This window comes from Triticum aestivum, chromosome 6A (genome assembly GCF_018294505.1).
Source record: "Triticum aestivum cultivar Chinese Spring chromosome 6A, IWGSC CS RefSeq v2.1, whole genome shotgun sequence".
Taxonomy (NCBI): Eukaryota; Viridiplantae; Streptophyta; class Magnoliopsida; order Poales; family Poaceae; genus Triticum; species Triticum aestivum.
Window position 1 is genome coordinate 249,495,589 of NC_057809.1, and position 20,180 is coordinate 249,515,768.

Genomic DNA, 20,180 nt, shown 5'->3' on the forward strand with positions numbered 1-20,180 from the left:
AACAACAACAACAATAACAAGAACAACCCTCCGCCACCACCTCTAGTTGACAACTTAGCCCATTTTCTGAGGTTACAACCGCCGGTGTTTTCTAGTAGCACTGAGCCCATAGTTGCGGATGACTAGATACACAGGATTGGAAGGGAGTTAACCACTGCCGGTTGCATAGATGCGGAGAAGGTGTGTTTTGCCGCACACCAATTGGATGGACCCGCAGCCGCATGGTGGGAGAATTACGCAGCCACTTTCCCAATAGCCAATATTACTTGGGAGCAGTTTCAGCAAGCATTCCGCACTGATCATGTCTCAACTGGAGCTATGAGCATGAAGAAGCGTGAGTTCCACAACTTATGCTAGGGCAACCATACTATAGGACAGTACGTGGAGGAGTTTAGCTAGCTAGCTCGTTACGCCCCGGATGACATGGCCACCGATGCCGGGAAGCAGGAGAAGTTTATGGAAGGTCTGAATGATGAGATGAGTATGTAGTTGATGGTGGCAACATTCAACAACTACCAGGAGTTGTTAGATAAAGCTCTTATGATTGAAGGGAAGCAGCAGCAGATTGAGAGCCGCAAGAGGGAGTATGGACAAGGGAAGTACAATTAAGGAGCTCAGCAGAAACCCCGTTTCACTCCGAATCCGGGAGGATTTACCCATAACCATGGAGGCCATAACCACAATGGAGGAATTCCGCATAACCACAATGGCTCTAGGAATGGAAATGGGAGTGGAGCAAGAAGTCAAAACCGCTCTAATCCTGCCACCCCCGCCAAGAAGGACCTAAGTCACATTACGTGTTTCAAGTGCAGGAAAACTGGACACTATATCACTGAGTGCCCTGAAGCGACGAACAGAAATGGCAATGGAAGCTCCGAAAAGAAGCCAAAGACTTTCAACAAAGGGACAAGTGAACCACGTGAACGTGGGGGAGGTCGAGGAGCAGCCAGATGCAGTTATCGGTAAGTTTTTGGTTAAGTCATTTACTGCAATAGTTCTTTTTGATACTGGTGCATCACATTCATACATATCAAGGGGATTCGTGGATAAGTATAAGTTGCCCACCAAAGTTCTTAAGACGCCTATGTTAGTAGGCTCACCCGGAGCAGAGTATATGGTAAGAAGTGGATGTTTTCAGATGCAATTGACCATAGGTAGTCATGTTTTTCCCTCAGACTTGATAACTTTGGAATCACAAGGATTGGATGTGATACTCGGTATGGATTGGCTATCGAAGTATGGAGGAAACATTGATTGCTCCAGTAGGTCAATTCTACTCACTACACCGGAGGGAAAAAGGATTAAGTATGTATTCAGGCATACTCCTAAGAGTACTCACGTAAATTCCCTCATGGGAGTTGTTCAGGAAGAAGTGCCTGTAGTAAAGGATTACCCAGATGTATTTCCAGTAGAACTACCAGGCATGCCCCCAGATCGAGACATTGAGTTTTTGATAGAGTTATTGCCAGGCACCGAACCAATATCAAAGATACCATATGGGATGCCCGCAAATGATCTGGAGGAGATTAAGAAACATATTAAGGAGTTATTGGAGAAAGGTCACATTCGACGAAGTTCGTCACCATGGGGAGCCCCCGTGCTCTTGGTTGAGAAGAAGGATAAGTCTCTGAGAATGGTTGTTGATTATCGGGCATTGAATGAAGTGATGATCAAGAACAAGTACCCACTGCCGATGATCAATGATTTGTTTGACCAGCTACAAGGAGCTAAAGTCTTTTCCAAGATCAATCTTCTATCAGGTTACCAGCAGCTGAAGATTCAAGAATAGGATATACATAAGACAACTTTCACCACCAGGTACGGGTTGTATGAGTGTACGTTTATGTCATTCGGATTGACTAACGCCCCTGCCTATTTCATGAGTATGATGAACAAGGTGTTCATGGAGTTCTTGGATAAATTTTTTGTGGTATTCATTGATGACATTTTGGTGTACTCGAAGAATGAAGAGGAGCATAAGGAGCATTTGCGTTTAGTTCTCGAGAAGCTCAGGGAACATCAGTTATATGCCAAGTTTAGCAAATGTGAGTTTTGGTTGAAGGAAGTTGGATTCCTTGGACATGTTATATCAGGAGAAGGTATAGCCATAGACCTTACGAAGGTTCAGTCAGTCACTGAGTGGTTGGGACCCACCTCAGTTGGAGAGATCCGCAGTTTTCTAGGACTCGCGGGATATTATTGGAGATTCACTAAGAATTTCTCTAAGATTGCAAAGCCCATGATGGAGCTGTTAAAGAAGGATACCCAGTTTAAATGGGAAGATGAATGTGAGGCAAGTATTCAGGAGTTGAAGAAACGTTTGACTACAGCCCTAGTGCTGATTCTGCCGGATATACGTAAGGATTTCCAGGTGTATTGCGACGCATCTCGTTTAGGACTTGGAGGAGTACTCATGCAAGACGGAAGAGTTGTTTCGTATGCCTCACGACAGCTTCGACCGCATGAATTGAATTATACCACACATGATTTGGAGTTAGCATCTGTAGTGCATGCACTCAAGACTTGGAGACATTTTCTTATTGGAAACCATTGTGATGTGTACATAGACCATAAGAGTTTGAAGTACATTTTCACACAGAAGGAGTTAAATCTCAGGCAAAGGAGGTGGTTGGGGATCATAAAGGATTATGGTATGAAGTTGCACTATCATCCAGGCAAGGCCAATGTCGTAGCAGATGCTCTGAGGTGGAAGAGTTACACCAATACCCTCGTGAGCGGAGGATTGCCAAAGGAGTTAGCTGAAGATCTCAGGGAGCCCCTTTTGGAGAGTCCCTAGAGGTTTTGTTGCAGCATTATAAATTCAGTCGACATTATTGGCAAAAGTTCGAGAATCTCAGAAGGATGATAAGGAAATTGCTGAGATAAAGGAGAAGATGAGCAAAGGAAAGGCCAAAGGTTTTCGTGAGGATGAGCAAAACACCTTGTGGTTTGAGGACCGTGTTTATGTGCCCAATAATGTCGAGATCACGAATTTGATACTACATGAAGCTCATGACTCGCCATACTCCATACACCATGGAAACACCAAAATGTATTTGGATTTGAAGGAGTGTTTCTGGTGGACTAGAATGAAGAAGGATATTGTTGAGTATGTAGCGGTGTGTGATGTATGTCAAAGAGTGAAGGAAGAACATCAGAAGCTAGCAGGATTACTTCAGCCTATGCCGATATCCGAATGGAAGTGGGATAAGATTGGCATGGATTTCATCACCGGATTACCCAGGACCCGATCGGGATATGATTCTATCTGGGTAGTAGTAGATCGCTTGACCAAAGTGGCTCACTTTATTCCAGTGAAAACCACCTATACAAGTGTGAAGTTCGCCAAGATATATATGACCAGGATCGTATGTCTGCATGGAGTTCCAAGGTCCATCATATCAGATAGGGGAACACGGTTCACTTCAAAGTTTTGGCACCAGCTGCACCAGACTTTGGGTACCAGACTAGAGTTTAGTACAACCTTTCATCCGCAGACAGATGGACAGACCGAGAGAGTCAATCAGATTTTGGAGGACATGTTGAGAGCTTGTGCGCTAGGTTATGGATCTAGTTGGGATGATAACTTGCCCTACACGGAGTTCTCATATAACAATAGCTACGAGGCCAGTTTGAAGATAGCACCTTTCGAAGCCTTGTACGGACGAAGGTGCAGAACATTGTTGATGTGGGATGAAGTTGGAGACCGTCAGTTGTTTGGACCGGATTTGATTAAAGAGTCAGAAGAAAAGGTTAAGCTGATTCGAGACAGACTAATGGTAGCTCAATCCAGGCAGAAAAGTTATGCAGACTCTAAACGCAAGGAGTTAGTCTATGAAATCAGAGACAGGGCATATCTGCGAGTGTCACCTCTGCGAGGAGTTAAATGTTTTGGAGTTATGGGAAAGCTAGCCCCGAGATTTGTAGGGCCATACCGAGTATTGGAACATATGGGAGAGGTTCCATACAAGTTGGAGTTACCCGAAGGACTGTCAGGAGTTGATGATGTGTTTCATGTTTCCCAGTTGAAGAAGTGCGATGCACAGATGGCCGATATTCCTCTGAGAGATACAGTGCCCCTGGAAGCAATTCAGTTGGAAAGTGATCTGAGATATGAGGATAAACCTGTCAAGGTTCTCGAGTTTGCCAGCCGACTCACTCACAGCAAAGTTATCAAATTTTGCAAAGTTCAATGGAGCCACCATACCGAGGATGAAGCCACCTGGGACACGGGCGAGCCGCCATCGCCGCTCGGGACTCCTCCCGAGGCCGAGCCCCCCCTCTCAATAAATAGCGTCGCCCGCACCTCCCTCGACGCCAAGTCGCCGCCGCCACCGCCCCTCGCCGCAGCGCCGCCACCCAAGTCGTGCCGCCGCTGCCGCAAACCCCGTCGCCTCGCACCGCACACTACCGCCGCCCGCCGCTGCTGCTGCTGAGCCGCGCCGCCGCAAACCCCGCGCATCGCCTCACCGTGACGCCCACGCAAGCCCGCCGGAGCCGCCGTCGTTCGCCAGATCTCGCCGAAATCGGACGCCCAGGTTTTTTGTCGGTTTTGGTAAACCGATCGGTTTTTAGAAACCCTAGATGCATTTTTTATTTTGTTCGGTTCGGTTTTCTCGGTTCAGTTATTTAGCGGACATCGTCCATTTGTTCGTTTTAATGAACGTTGTTCATCAGTTAACCGCAGACAGCGAACGTTCGTTCGTTAGCCTGTTCGGCTCGTTCTATTTTCCAGGGTTTTTCTGCGATTATTTTCAATCGTGATTTCTACCCTGATCTTCGTTTTAGTTTATCTTTTCACTCGTTTATCCAAATCAGGTGAAACAAGCGTCTAGATTTTCGTATCGAAGCCCTCTTTTTGTTTAACCAACTTGAACAAGATTTTGGTACTTTAAATTTGACTTTAGTCTAGATTAGTAAATGGATCTTATTTCTTTCGTAGTTTGAGTTTCGTTGCTCTGTTTGATTTGATTCTTTTTGCAAACCGGAGTTCTTCACTTGAACTTTCTGGTTAGATCTTCTTATTGGAGTTTTCCCCATGCATCTTTGCTTGATTGCTTACGTATGCTATTGTTTGTTGCGATAGAATTCCCAGAGTGCGAAGCGGGCTACTATGAGTCTTTAGGATTTGCAGATCGTCAGCAAGGCAAGTAACACATTGATCATACCCCTTTATTACCCAGTTTTTATGCATTAGTTGCAATCCTCACACATTGCATGATTAGGATCTCTTAACATGTGGGTTTTGGGATGTAGTGGATGAGTTAGAACCTATTACCAGTTTTATCATCAAACCCTTGGGAGTTACTTCTACGCTATGCTTATATTGCCATGCTATGCTCGTAGACGTGGATCGGGTTTGAGTGTATCCATGGCAGATGTGAGTACTTAATTAAAGGTTCAACTTAAGGGGGCAACTTTAATACACATCTGGGTGGATTGCTTGTGGGCACCTGGAGAATCCAGTGTTGTCCTAGGATATCCCAGAGTACCCGTGTGATCATCCTACAGTCCGCCACCCAGGCTCAAAGGGATCTTAATATTATTCATGCTAGAAACTTCCGTGTGCAGCCACAAGCTATTATGGGCTCTAGCATAGTTGAGCAGGTTGCATGACCTCTTTCAGTGGTGGGCTAGCAGATGTAGGGGAAAGTAGGTGTGACTATCCACCTAGAGTAAAGAGTTAATGTTTCTGAAAGAGTGTGTCTCGGTCATCCGTTTCTCAAACACCATGTAGTGCGAGAAATCCAATGGAGGAGATCGAGTCTTGTGGGGAAAAGTGCACAAACCTCTGCAGAGTGTACAAACTAATCATGGTTAGCCGTGTCCCCGATTATGGACATCTTGAGTATCTGGTACTTGAATTGTTGATTTGATCTCATCACTATAAAATTAATTTGTTGGGTTGTAAATGATTACTTTAATTGGGATTGAGTTGGAGGAACCTTATCAATGATGTTTCAACTACCATGATAGTTAAATAAAATATATTTCTTTGTTGTAGGAAAAATTGACTTTTTGAAAAACATTATAACCATAGAGCCTCCACCAGCCATATATGCATGTAGTGATAGCATTTATCTATTTATTGCTCTACTGTGTTATATTGCCAGGATATTCCATATGCTAAACTATTTCGGGCTGCAACATAACATGTTGCAGACTTTTCAGATGAGGAGTAAGGTGCGCTAGGTCATTTGTCATGCGCTCAGCTATGCCGTTGGAGCTGATGGACTCACTTTATCTTCCAAGCCTTCCATTGTTATCTTATTTAGATGGCCTTAAGCCATATTAATTGTAATAAGTTCTCTCTTGAGACATTCGATGTAATAAGTGTGTGATTGCTACTCTATTATAAATCCATTCGAGTACTGTGTGTCTCAGCATTACCGCTCCAGGGATAACACTGAAGCACAGAGACTTGACCGTCTGAGGTTGGGTCACTACATAGCAAACTTGAAGTAAATTCTTCTGAAATACACCAACCGCATGCGTAACCGCGACAGTCTGTTTTTGGTGCGTTCGAGAAGAGAAAATGGTTGGGTTATGTTTGAACATACGTAGTTCATGATCACTTATTTATCGTTACTAGTTTGCGACCGTTTGCGTAGTTTCTCATCTTACTCCTATACTCGTAATTTAGCCACCATACATTGCTTAGTCGCTGTTGGAACCTCGCCACCTTACCCCTTCCTTACCCATTAAGCTTTGCTAGTCTTGATACCCATGGTAATGGGATTGCTGAGTCCTCGTGGCTCACAGGTTACTACACCAACAGTTGTAGGTATAGGTAATGCGATGATCATGACGCTAGAGCGATGTTTGCTTGCTTGGGAGTTCTTCTTCTTTGTTGAACTTGGGTTAGGCTCCTGGTCGGCAGCCTGGGCAAGCACGGTGGATGTCGTTTGATCTTCTGTTTGTGTTACATCTGTAGTCGGATGTTGTTCTCATGTATGTTGTTGATGTATTCATGTAGCTGAAGGAAATATGCCCTAGAGGCAATAATAAAGTTATTATTTATTTCCTTATATCATGATAAATGTTTATTATTAATGCTAGAATTGTATTAATCGGAAACATAATACATGTGTGAATACATAGACAAACAATATGTCACTAGTATGCCTCTACTTGCCTAGCTCGTTGAATCAAAGATGGTTAAGTTTCCTAGCCATAGACATGAGTTGTCATTTGATTAACGGGATCACATCATTAGAGAATGATGTGATTGACTTGACCCATTCCGTTAGCATATCACTTGATCGTTTAGTTTGTTGCTATTGCTTTCTTCATGACTTATACATGTTCCTATGACTATGAGATTATGCAACTCCCGTTTACCGAAGGAACACTTTGTGTGCTACCAAACGTCACAACGTAACTGGGTGATTATAAAGGTGCTCTACAGGTGTCTCCGAAGGTACTTGTTGGGTTGGCGTATTTCGAGATTAGGATTTTGTCACTCCGATTGTCGGAGAGGTATCTCTGGGCCCACTCGGTAATGCACATCACTATAAGCCTTGCAAGCATTGCAACTAATGAGTTAGTTGCGGGATGATGTGTTAAGGAACGAGTAAAGAGACTTGCCGGTAACGAGATTGAACTAGGTACTGAGATACCGACGATCGAATCTCGGGCAAGTAACATACCTGTGACAAAGGGAACAACGTATGTTGTTATGCGGTTTGATCGATAAAGATCTTCGTAGAATATGTAGGAGCCAATATGAGCATCCAGGTTCCGCTATTGGTTATTGACCGGAGACGTGTCTCGGTCATGTCTACATAGTTCTCGAACCCGTAGGGTCTGCACGCTTAAAGTTCAATGACGGTTATATTACGAGTTTATGTGTTTTGATGTACCGAAGGAGTTCGGGGTCCCGGATGAGATCGGGGACATGACGAGGAGTCTCGAAATGGTCGAGACGTAAAGATCGATATATTGGACGACTATATTCGGACATCGGAAAGGTTCCGAGTGATTGGGGTATTTTCGGGAGTACCGGTGAGTTACGGGAATTCGTATTGGGCCTTAATGGGCCATGCGGGAAAGGAGAGAAACGCCTCAAAGGGTGGTCGCACCCCTCCCCATGGGCTGGTCCAAATTGGACTAGGGAGGGGGGGCGCCCCCTTCCTTCTCCTTTTCCCTTCCCTTTGCTTCCCTCCTACTCCTACTACTTGGAAGGGCTCCTAGTTCTACTAGGAAAGGGGGAATCCTACTCCCGGTGGGAGTAGGACTCCCCTAGGGCGCGCCATAGAGAGGGCCGGCCCTCCCCCTCCTCCACTCCTTTATATACGGGGGCAGGGGGCACCCCAAAGACACAACAATTGATCTCTTGATCTCTTAGCCATGTGCGGTGCCCCCCTCCACCATAATCCACCTCGGTCATATCGTAGTGGTGCTTAGGCGAAGCCCTGCGTCGTTAGAACATCATCATCGTCACCACGCCGTCGTGCGGACGAAACTCTCCCTCAACACTCGACTGGATCGGAGATCAAGGGACGTCATCAAGTTGAACATGTGCAGAACTTGGAGGTGCCGTGCGTTCAGTACTTGATCGGTCGGATCGTGAAGACGTACGACTACATCAACCGCGTTGTGCTAACGCTTCCGCTTTCGGTCTATGAGGGTATGTGGACAACACTCTCCCCTCTCGTTGCTATGCATCACCATGATCTTGCGTGTGCGTAGGAAATTTTTGAAATTACTACGTTCCCCAACAGTGGCATTGTATGCCTTTTGTATGTATCCCAACTATTATGTAATGGTACGATGTAATGATATCCACCTTGCAAAATCGTCTCCTATATGCGCTTCTAACCTTGGTGGGACCTTCAAGTTCCTTTAGGATAGAGTCGCATATTGGGCGTGAAAACCTTGGAACCCCCAACTGGCAACTCACCACTTAACCGAAGCTGCTTCCGCGACTGGCTTGCCATTGCTCTAGATCTCCTTGACGGCCATCATGGTCCACCGCACCGGATTTGCTTAACCGGCTCCCTCGGCCACCATAGTGTAGGCCCTTCACTGACTCCCTCGTCTGCCCTATCACTGGCCCTTCATACAAGCCTCGTCCACCGCAATATATCCGCCTCACTGAAAGCACTGTACACCGCGCCCGCCGATGCCTTCGTCCACCGCATCGGACTCGCTCCACGGATGCCATATTCAACTCCATCAACCCTGCTTTACTGACGCCGCAGCCTCATCAGGTTATTTCGATTTGTACTCCTTCGGTTTTTCTCTTCTTTATCATGCAACTGTTCACTTACCACAAATGAGCTTTCTTGTATGTCGACAGGCGCCGGAACCGAACCATCGGAGCCGCTTCAGCGACGGTGACAACCGACCCAAACTCAACCGCAACATGGGCACCATCGACGATCCTTAGCTATCAAGTATGACAATGATACCCATACGCCGCCGAGAATTAGGTACTATTATCCAACGACTGGCGCCTACGTTCACTTTCTTAGCATAACCACCGTACCTTCGAATTTCTTCAGGGCATCATTCGATTTTTCATGAGACGCGTTATTCTGCTTGCACCTATAGCGCCATACTTCTGGCAGTGAACATGTTACATGTGCTAAATTATATACCAGTGCACATATAGTTAATATGCTTTAGTTTTGTCCTAAGTATTACTGTACTTCCTAGATATCACTTCCTACTATTTTACTTCTTGCATGCTATATTTATGATAATGGTGTTGTTATGATGCCACCTGTTAGTTCCACCAGACTGCTTCATGTTCTCTATGCTTAATTACACATCAGCAAACTAGCATGTGGTTCCGCTGCTTTCTGTTCGTTTTACCCCACATTTTCTGATTCTAGCTATTACATAACTGCTCCGAGCCTCTGTTCATTACTTTTTTGTGTGTTCGTAGTTTATATGAGGCCACACTGTTAAGTGCTTTCTCAGATTATTTCAACTGCTTAGATGCCTTGGCAACTTAATTATAGCGGTGGTACACTCCCCTTCAACTAGGGATGTCAACTGGGTCCCGTTTAATCCTGATTAAAGTCCGCTAGTGGTATGATAGTTCAAAAAAGTTTTTCCCTTTTTCAGGAAAATGAACTAGGGAGCTAGCAAAAACTAACTAGATGGGACTGGCGGATGTCATTTATTTGCCACTTACATCCCTAGTTTCATCTTACCATTTTAATTTATTTTCGGCTGATGCTGCTTCGAACCATTTAAATATAGCTTGCCATGCTCGGCAATAATTCATATGTCGTTTACCATGTAAGCTTACTGTCTGGATCATGTGATAACTATCTCTTACTTATGTCCAGCAGAAACCTTTCAGATGTCGTTCACACTAGAATACAATGTACAACCCCAGAATCTATTTGTGGAAGCAGTGCGCCATCCATGTTACTAGATGGTAGCAGTTCATAGGCAACACCGTTGGAGAGTAGACTGAGCATAGATATTATAGTTCTTGAGGCTCTACTAGAGGCAAAAAGAGATGTTGTGGCTACCATGAATGAGGTAATCTTGATCTTGAGGCTGGAAATTATGCAATTAGCTGCGCATTATACCTTGCCGTTGCCCCTCCTATGACCGCCTCATCCATGGCAACATGATTTATCCCCCGACTCAGCCGTCTGCCGTTTCAAGTCTTCTTCCCCACCGCCGACAGCCATCGCACCCGTAGCACCCTCAACGTATCAGCAGGGGCCTACACGGCATCGCAAGAGAGGTGGTACTCTTCCATTTGTGCTTAAGTTATTAGTATCACCCGGAAAATAGATCGTAAATTGTTTACTATACTTTTCTTGTCCGTACCAAAGCGTAGTGGCTAGTTCAAAGCAAACATTGGTTGCGAAGTAGCTTTGTCCAGTTTGCACCTTCAGATCCGCCATGGCACGGTCACTATACTCGTAAAGCTTATGGTTTCCCCCCTTTATATTCACTAACATCATCCTAGGTGCTTTGGGTCGTGCTAGCACTGCTCCTCGAGACCTCAACCCATCAGGCGAAACAACATGCCACTCATAATTCCAAAGCTTAGGTGTTGAAATACAAATCTGATATGATGGTCATATCACTAAAACAGAGAACGTTTAATTGGTAACCTAATGTCCTATATACATCTCGAAAAGCATGTGCGCCACCCACTAGTCCAGCTAGTTCCACTTTCCTGATTTTTCTCTTGATGCTTAGGGTTTTCCCGTTTTATCTACTCTACTATGATCTGCGTAGGTGCTTTCTGTCATACTAGCATTACTGCACCCTTCAAGCTAAACAACACCACACTCAAAATTCCAAAGCTTAGTTGTTCAAATATGATTGTGATATGATACTGATATTAGTTAATAGATACATTTAATTGGTTAGCTAAAGGTCCCACTTGAGTTTCCAAATGCATGTCGCGACATATAGAGAGACAACAGAATTGCATTTCTTTGTCACTTGTTGACTATACTTTCTTCTCCATACCAAGTCTTAGTTGTTATTTCAAAGCAAACATCGGTTGCTAACTACTCTTTGCGCGGTTTGCAGCTTCAGATCTGCCATCCCACTACCATGGTCAACACTATACTCATCATGCTTACGGTTTCCTCATTTTACAATGACCACGATCAGCCTACGTGGTTCGTGTCATGATAGCATTGCTCCACCCGTCGAGCTAAACAAGCTTAGTTGTACAAATTCAAATATGATATTATGCTAATATTAGTAAAACTGAGAGATGTTTAATTGGTCAGCTAAATGTTCCTACTTTAGTTTTGAAATGCATGTGAGCCACATATGGAGAGACCAGAAGGAATAGTATTTCTCTCTGCGCTCTGGTTCTTCATTGGTGGGCAACCAACATTGTATAGAAAGACTTGTAATATCTTCAATCTACTTTCTCTTCTTCTCTTCTTTACGATGATCCTCTTCTCTTCTTTAATAAGTATGTTACTTGTTGGGAAGAGTAGTAGAGACATTTGCGGTTGACTAGTCAGGTCGAGTTGTTCTCCCTTATTATATTTTGAATCTGTCATGCCAGGTCGACTTGTTCTTCTTTACTATGTTGAAGCTGTCATCTGCGAAGTATCATCACTTCTGGAGCTCTCATATTTTGAGTAGTAGGCCACATTATATTAATGCACACACCAAATTACAGCATTAATGGCATCTCTCATAAGAATTGCAGAGATAGCACAAAGGGGTTTACAAGGAGGCAGTATTGGATTAGAATCACATCTGCATTACAAAGATAATCTCACTTTTTTTATGTTTTCATGCATGTTAGTTATTGAACATTATCAAAATGAATATGAGAATGGGCGCACGAGAGGAATATTGCAGAACAATCCACTGGCTAACAAACTTGGCACGATGGAGGATGACCTATATTATTCACCCATCAAGTTGCTTGCACTAACTTGGCAAGGTTGTATTGGTCGCACAAATTTTGCATCTGACCTCTTGCATTACTTCTACTTTGTTACACCATCTGCTTAGTTTAAGCAACATATATGAGTATATGCCATACCTATCCATTTTCTGTACCTATTCCATGTGTCGTCATACTATGTTTTTCTAGTCAAATGTTGTTCTTTCGTAATAGATGTCCAAAGGAAGACGGTGAGTGCAGATCATCAAGGAGTAAAAACTAGGTATTTGGAAAAGGTAGTGATAGCTGTTAAATCAGATAGATTAGCAGCCACAAAAAACACAGGCCCAACTATACCACACCTTACCCCTACTCCACTGGCCAAACCCCTATTAGAACTGCTGAGAGCCCAGCATCAAGTATTGTCTATGATATCAATTCAAAATTTGAATTCCTAAATTTCTGCAAGTGCCTTACCTTCTCTCTTGTATGAAATCTAATTTCAGATGAATCTCCTTGCTCAAAGGATCATAGGATCTCACAACAATACTGGGCTCTACATTGCTGTTTGATTATGTAGCATCACTGTAAATGTTCGCTTCTTTATCCTCCCTTTGCTTGAAATTATAAGATATATATTTAATCTTAGATAAATGTAGAATTAATACAATGGTTATGAAGTTTTGGATTGCTCATGTAAGTACATGTTTTCATGTAATCCCTCTATATTGAATTAATTGTTGATCAATTGGATGTATTTAGAACTTAATAGTGGTAGATACATCCATTTGAGCGACAACTAATAACGGATGGTGGTGGTATTACTGTACTTGCATCGCGAGATAGTTGATTGTCTAGCATTACTCTCCATCTTAAATGCCCTGCCCTCCACTTTCTCCAAATTATCATATCTACATTTACTCTTACTAAAATGTTGAATAAAGCCAATGCCACTACAAAGTTGATGTCTGCGTTCCTCTTGTCAGTACCTTTTGCCTTGTAATGTTGTACTTATTTAATTGCTATTTGATTATGTATCATCAGTCTGCACCTAAGCTTTATTATCCTCTGTTTCTTTCAATATTATTTGATCTATATTTACTTTTCATAAAATGTAGAATAATGGCAGCGCTTATAAAGAATTTTATTTGGGGAATTTATTGGATTATCCTTCCATCAACATGGAGAAGAGCTTTGTCCAGCCAAATTAACATGTAATGTAAGTTCGTCCTTCTCAAGCCTTGAAACTTTGTTCTAGTATAGATTTGGACAGGCATCATTTCCTCCACTTCTGTTTACTTTGCTGTTTACATATGATTGGATGTTTGCAACAACTACCAGTTTTAAATTGTAGTTGTAAAAACATGTTCCTTATGCAGAACAGATCCATTTATTTGCTTATATAATTGTGAAACCAGTTACGTGTCTCCTTGCTTCCCTTTCAGAGTCGTATCTCTTATGCCAGGAAAAACTTTAGTGAAGATAGTGAGCCAAACCATCGCGAGGACAGCGAGATAACCCCAAGGTCCTGTCTTGATGAACAAAGTGAGTTGAAGCTACTCACCAGCAGGTGTGAGACAACCTTTGTGCAGTCGCTGACTCAATCAGTTCAACTTCTTCAATCTCAAGTTAAAGCAGATAGGCTTGCTTCAGCTTAGCTCTGACTTGAAGTCAAAGATGCACTGAAGATGTCAGAGTACTGCCTTGCACACTATCATGCCATACAACTAGGGATGGAGCATTTATCGTTGACACAACTAGGGTCTCATCAGCTTGTTCGGCTGCTTGTGGGGCACGTCCTATCCAGGCCTAGTGCTTTCTAAAGTGCTCTCAGTTTTGTATATTCTTTTGTCGACACGTTTATATGCACTAGTGGTGACCTTTGATGCCCAGTGTATGAAATCTGCAGTCACGTTGTGCTTTATTATCACCGGTAGAGAACTTTGATTCCCAGTGGATGTAATATGCCGTAATTTCTTTATTGTATAGTCTAGGTTTATTCTTTGGTCGGTATGCTGTAATTTACGCCGGAAGGTTCAGTGGATCTCAGTTTTCTTGGTCTTCAGGTCGGCCTGTTACTCATATGGGCCAAAACGTGGGCCTATAATCATCTTGGGCCATTAGCAGGTCTAAACCTATAGTAGTTTCCTGCCTTTAACAGGCCGAGTAAAGTTCTAAGCAGCTGGGCCAGAGAATACCATGGGCTTTTAACAGGCTAAAACCTAGATTGGGCTAGCGTTGAGCCGAAAAATTCACAGGCCAATACAAGCCGAAACTGCCTAAGGCCCATGTTGGGCCCATGTAGGACGAGCAGTTCACATGCCAAAATATATATCGGGCATGTTTGGCCCGATAAAATTATGGGCTTTAAGCAGGCCGGTATCCACGCGTGCCATTGGCCTAAAAGTGTCATGGGCCATTATCAGATGGGTTGTAAGGAGGCCGGATTCAACACATGCTGTAATTAGGCCCAACTATTACATGGGCCATTAACAGGCCGATAGGCTAGTTGGGCTAGAATTTATCCACGAAGACTAGGGCCGTTAAGAGGCATAAAGTTACTTCGAACAAGAAATAGCCCAGTTTCTGCATGGGCCGTTAAATGGTGTAAAGTTAAATAGGGCCGATAACATCCTAGATGAACCACGGGCCGCTAACAGGCCGAAACTATTATCGGGCCGAACTGGGCAATAGGCATTTAATAGGATGAAATACAAACCTGTGTCAGAATGGGCCCAAAAGAACAGTGGCCTGTTAACGGGCATGATCCGATATCGGCCATAATTTGGCCCAAAACATGGCAGGCTGTGAATGGGCCTGATCTGGTATGGGCCACAATTTGACCCAAAACATGGCAGGCTGTTAACGGGCCAGCCCACTAGTGTATGATAAAACATGGTGGGCCTTAAGCTGGGCCGACCTTTTCACCGGAATGGGCCTCTGTTGGACCGTGCCACATGTTGACGTATCATAGGCGCCTCTTGTCCAATAAGTGGATGACATCTGTCCCAACGGTGAGCCAACACGTGTTTCGTCCGGCCAATGAGAATTTTACATGTGGAAAATCCCCATTGGTCCGGGCTGTTAACGGGTTATCAGGTCTAAAATGGGACCCGATAGCTTAACGGCGACCCGTTATGGTCGATGCCACGTGTCGGTCACCCTTGATGAAAGCACTTCTATGAAGCGCGATTTATCGTCATGGAAGTGGACACTTCCGTGATGATAATTTTGGTAATGTCACGGAACACTTCTATGACAGCACAGGTATGACTATCTTGATTATGTCTTAAAATCGTCATGGATGTACATGCATCATAGAAAACATGACCTACTGTGAGAAACACGTATCATCATGGAAGTGTATTTCTTTTGTAGTGACTAGTACTGTGTGTTAGATGAAAAAAACAATCAAGATCAAGAAAAAGATCGTCAAGAAGAGATATTACCTAGACTTGCTTAATGAGGGATCCTGGAGAGGGGGCCTTGGACAGGGCGATGGCCTTGAGCTTGTCTGCGGTAGTCTCGGCGGGCTGCTTGCGCTTCTTCGTACCCTGAGCCTCGACGGTTTTGGCTAGATTCATAGACATCACTTCGGCCAGTGCTCCATGGTCCATCAAGAAACTGTCAAATAGAAATATAAGAAAATAAACCATAATCACAAACCCAAAAGAAGAACAGAGAGGGAGTTATAGGACTAGTCTCGGGGTTGCAAGACCGGGCCTTGGCCAGAATCAACACCATTGATGCACTCACCATTCCTTCTTTGGGAGAGAAGAACAATGGAAGAAGAAGGTCGGGGTTTCCATGAAGAAATGAGGAACAAGATGGTGGAGAAGTGAGTTGGTGTTTTCTTAAAGAGAGGAAGATGAGGGAGAAGAGTGAAATGATGGTTGCTTTATCTGTCCAACTTACTACTAGAAAGTTGGGGTTTTGTGATTTGACAGCACATTGGGCATTACTGCGGTGCTTCGATTTGGATAGTCTACCGTGCAGTTGGGCACTCTAGTACAAAGTAATTTAGTGCATGGCTAGTGGTCCCCGATGCTGGATGTCCCACACATCAGAGAAAGTGAGTAGAAAGGTTCTCGACGACCGTCGAGGAGGATCCGCACGGTAGCGCGTGTCCACTACTTCGAAAGAAAAAAATGATTACAACAAGCGTTTCCACTCTTACGACGGAGGAGTACGAAACACGGCAACCACTTGAACTTACACAGTGCTCCTGCTACTAGGCATGTGCAGTGGTTCATATGTCAGTAGTACATAATCTTGTTGCTAGCCAAGTAAGATATGACGATAACAAATGATGTTGTGCACATGTCAACTAAAGGAACAGTAATGTTACATACCCCTTTTGTGACTCTCCGGTCAAGAATGAATGGTGAGATTAATGTTAACAGAATTAGGTCTACAGCGCACGAAGACTACGGTGGTAGAGTACACCACGGAACATGAACCATATGAAGCATGGATCAATATTAGGTAGGGTGCGAGAAGGGTGCACTGGTTGGGAGCAAAAGTTCCCTTCTCGACCCACTTCTGGGTGTTTGGCAGAGTGCATGAAGGGTGCATGAGTACACACTAGTAGATTAACACAAATACACTAGGAACATGCATGAAAAGGGGTACTGAGATGAGCATGCACAAAGAGGGAACAACTATATTGAGATGAGAATACAACCAAACACACCCACACGCTTTGTGCTACAGTGACTGATCTGCACCAACTGAGTCTGATCTAATGGTCATGTTGCACTGAGACATGCACATGCCCATGCAGAGGATGCCTAAACACCACCGAAGTCCCTCTGCTTCTCGAGGCACATGACGTTGGTGATGCAGGGTGCCAGCGCCCGCAGAGCCCAGAGCCCGCTCCCGGTCGACGGGAGCCAGCTCGTCAAAGATGGCGTCCAATGGCAAGAATGGATTCCGATGATGGAGCCCTGAGAGGATTTGCCCAGCAACGGCGACGGTAGCCCGCAACCTCTCCTCGTCTAGCTCCGCCCCCACAGTCGCGCGGAGACGGCTCAGCTCCTCAGAGATATAGGTGAAGAAGGAGACCAGGTCAAAAAGTCATAGCTCGTTGAAGTCGATGGGATGGTCGAACGGGTTTATCTCGATGCCCGGCATGGTCGCGCAGGCATGATGGTAGGCATCGTGCAGCCTCAACACGTCATGGTCCACCAAGTGGTTGAGGCGATCCTGGACCTTGTCATGATCGGCCCGCTCATGCTCCAACCGGCTCGCCTGACCGCCTATCGCATCTTCTGCTTTTTGTAGCAACGCCGCCAACGCCTCGAGCATCTTTGTGCTGGATGCCTGACACTTTCGAAGCTCAGTGAACTACCGCATATAAAGGAGGAGCATGGAACTCCTCTCCTCCTTGAGCTCACGGAGCTCCACATCCTTGGCCCTGAGCTCCGCATCCTTGGCCTGGAGCTCCTGTGTCAGGCGCCTCCCCTCAGACTCCGTGATCTAATGCACCACCAAGGAACCAGGTAGAAGCAGTGGGGAGAGGAAGCAAAGGGGGAAAACAGCTGAAAGGCAATGCAATCTATGGGAAGGTGGAGGGAGCCAGCCAAGGAGTGGGGTGAATCTTTTGGCTTTCACCATGGGAAAACACTAGTCGATGACTTGTCACATCAGGGAGTAGTGGTTTTACAGGCGGAGTCATCATGACTAATTGCTGTCGAGCCTACTCCCGTCAATAAAAAAACTAAAAAACCTGTCGCGCCTGTTGCACGCAAAGACTACAACAATGCCATGGTGGATATTTAAATTTACCTGCTGGCAAGGAGATAGAAAAAGGGGTGAAAAAACAAATGTGTCGGCCTAGCTAATCGGTCACACTAGCCCAACTAGCTAGCCACTGTGCTTCACTGATGTACTCGGTGGGAAAGGTGGTCTTTTGTGATTTGATCACTCTTTTACTTGCTTCAGTGCTACGACCGAAGAGGACCCGGAAAATGTGTGGTAGGGCCTCCCACGTCTCGGCAAGGAAGAAAATATGTGTGCACCACCCGGGAGGACCCAGAAACCGCGCGGTACGGTCTGCCACATCTTGGCATGGAGGAAAAATGTGCATGTAAAAATATACTGTATCAGACGTATGATGTTTGCTTGAACTACATTGGTATTTCCCCAAAGAGGAAGGGATGATGCAGCACAACAAAGGTAGGTATTTCCCTAAGTGATGAGACCAAGGTTATCGAACCAGTAGGAGAACCACGCAACACCATGTAAACAGCTCATGCACACAAAGAACAAATACTTGCAACCCGACGTAAGAGAGGGGTTGTCACGGGTAAAAAGATAGGTAAAATTGTAGTAGATTGGATAAATAGATCTCGCGGGAACGTGAGATAAAATAATGAATAAAAATTGCAGCAAGGTATTTTTGTGTTTTTGGATTAATAGATCTGAAAATAAAAATAAATCACAGAGGCAAATATAATAAAGAAGAGACCCCAGGGTCGTAGGTTTCACTGGTGGCTTCTCTTGAGAAAAATAGCAAACGATGGGTAAACAAATTACTATTGGGCAATTGATAGAACTTCAAATAATCCCGACGGTATCTAGGCAATGATCATTATATAGGCATCACGTCCAAGATTAGTAGACCGACTCATGCCTACATCTACTACTATTACTCCACACATCGACCACTATCCAGCATGCATATAGTGTATTAAGTTCATGGAGTAATGGAGTAATGCAATAAGAACGATGACGTGATGTAGACAAGATCTATTTATGTAGAAATAGACCCCATCTTGTTATCCTTAACAACAACAATACATACGTGTCGGTTCCCCTTCTGTTACTGGGATCAAGCACCGTAAGATCGAACCCATCACAAAGCACCTCTTCCTATTGCAAGATAAATAGATCAAGTTGGCCAAACAAGACCCAAATGTCAGAGAAGAAATACAAGGCTATAAGTAATCATGCATATAAGAAATCAAAAGACTCAAATAACTTTCATGGATAAAAACATAGATCTGATCATAAACTCAATGTTCATCGGATCCCAACAAACACACCGCAAAAGGAGTTACATCATATGGATCTCCAAGACACCATTGTATTGAGAATCAAAAGAGGGAGAGGAAGCCATCTAGCTACTAACTAAGGACCCTAAGGTCTACAAAAGACTACTTACACATCATCGGAGAGGCACCAGTGAGGATGATGAACTCCTCCGTGATGGTGTCTAGATTGGATCTGGTGTTTCTGGAACTTGTTGCGGCTGGAATTGATTTTCGCCGACTCCCCTAGGGTTTTTGGAATATTGGGGTATTTATAGAGCAAAGACGTGATGCACAACCCACCTAGACCGAGGTGGGCACAACCCACCTAGGAGCGCCCTGGTGGGTTGTGCCCCCCTCGGGGTAGCCCCCAGGTGCTTCTCTGGCCCATTGGGTGTCTTGTGGTCCATAAAAAATCCACAAAAAGTTTCGCTGCGTTTGGACTCCGTTTGGTATTGATTTTCTGCTATGTAAAAAAAGAAAAAAAATAGCAACTGGCACTTGGCACTATGTCAATAGGTTCGTACCAAAAATGATACAAAATGATTGTAAAACATCCAAGAATGATAATATAACAACATGGAACAATCAAAAATTATAGATACGTTGGAGACGTATCAGCATCCCCAAGCTTAATTCATGCTCGTCCTCGAGTAGGTAAATGATAAAAACACAATTTTTGATGTGGAATGTTGCCGAACATGTTCATCACATATTCTTTCTTTTGTAGCACAGACATTTTGGACTTCTATATGATTCAGAGCAATAATCTAGTTTTGACATGAAGACTTTAATACTCAAGCATATCAACA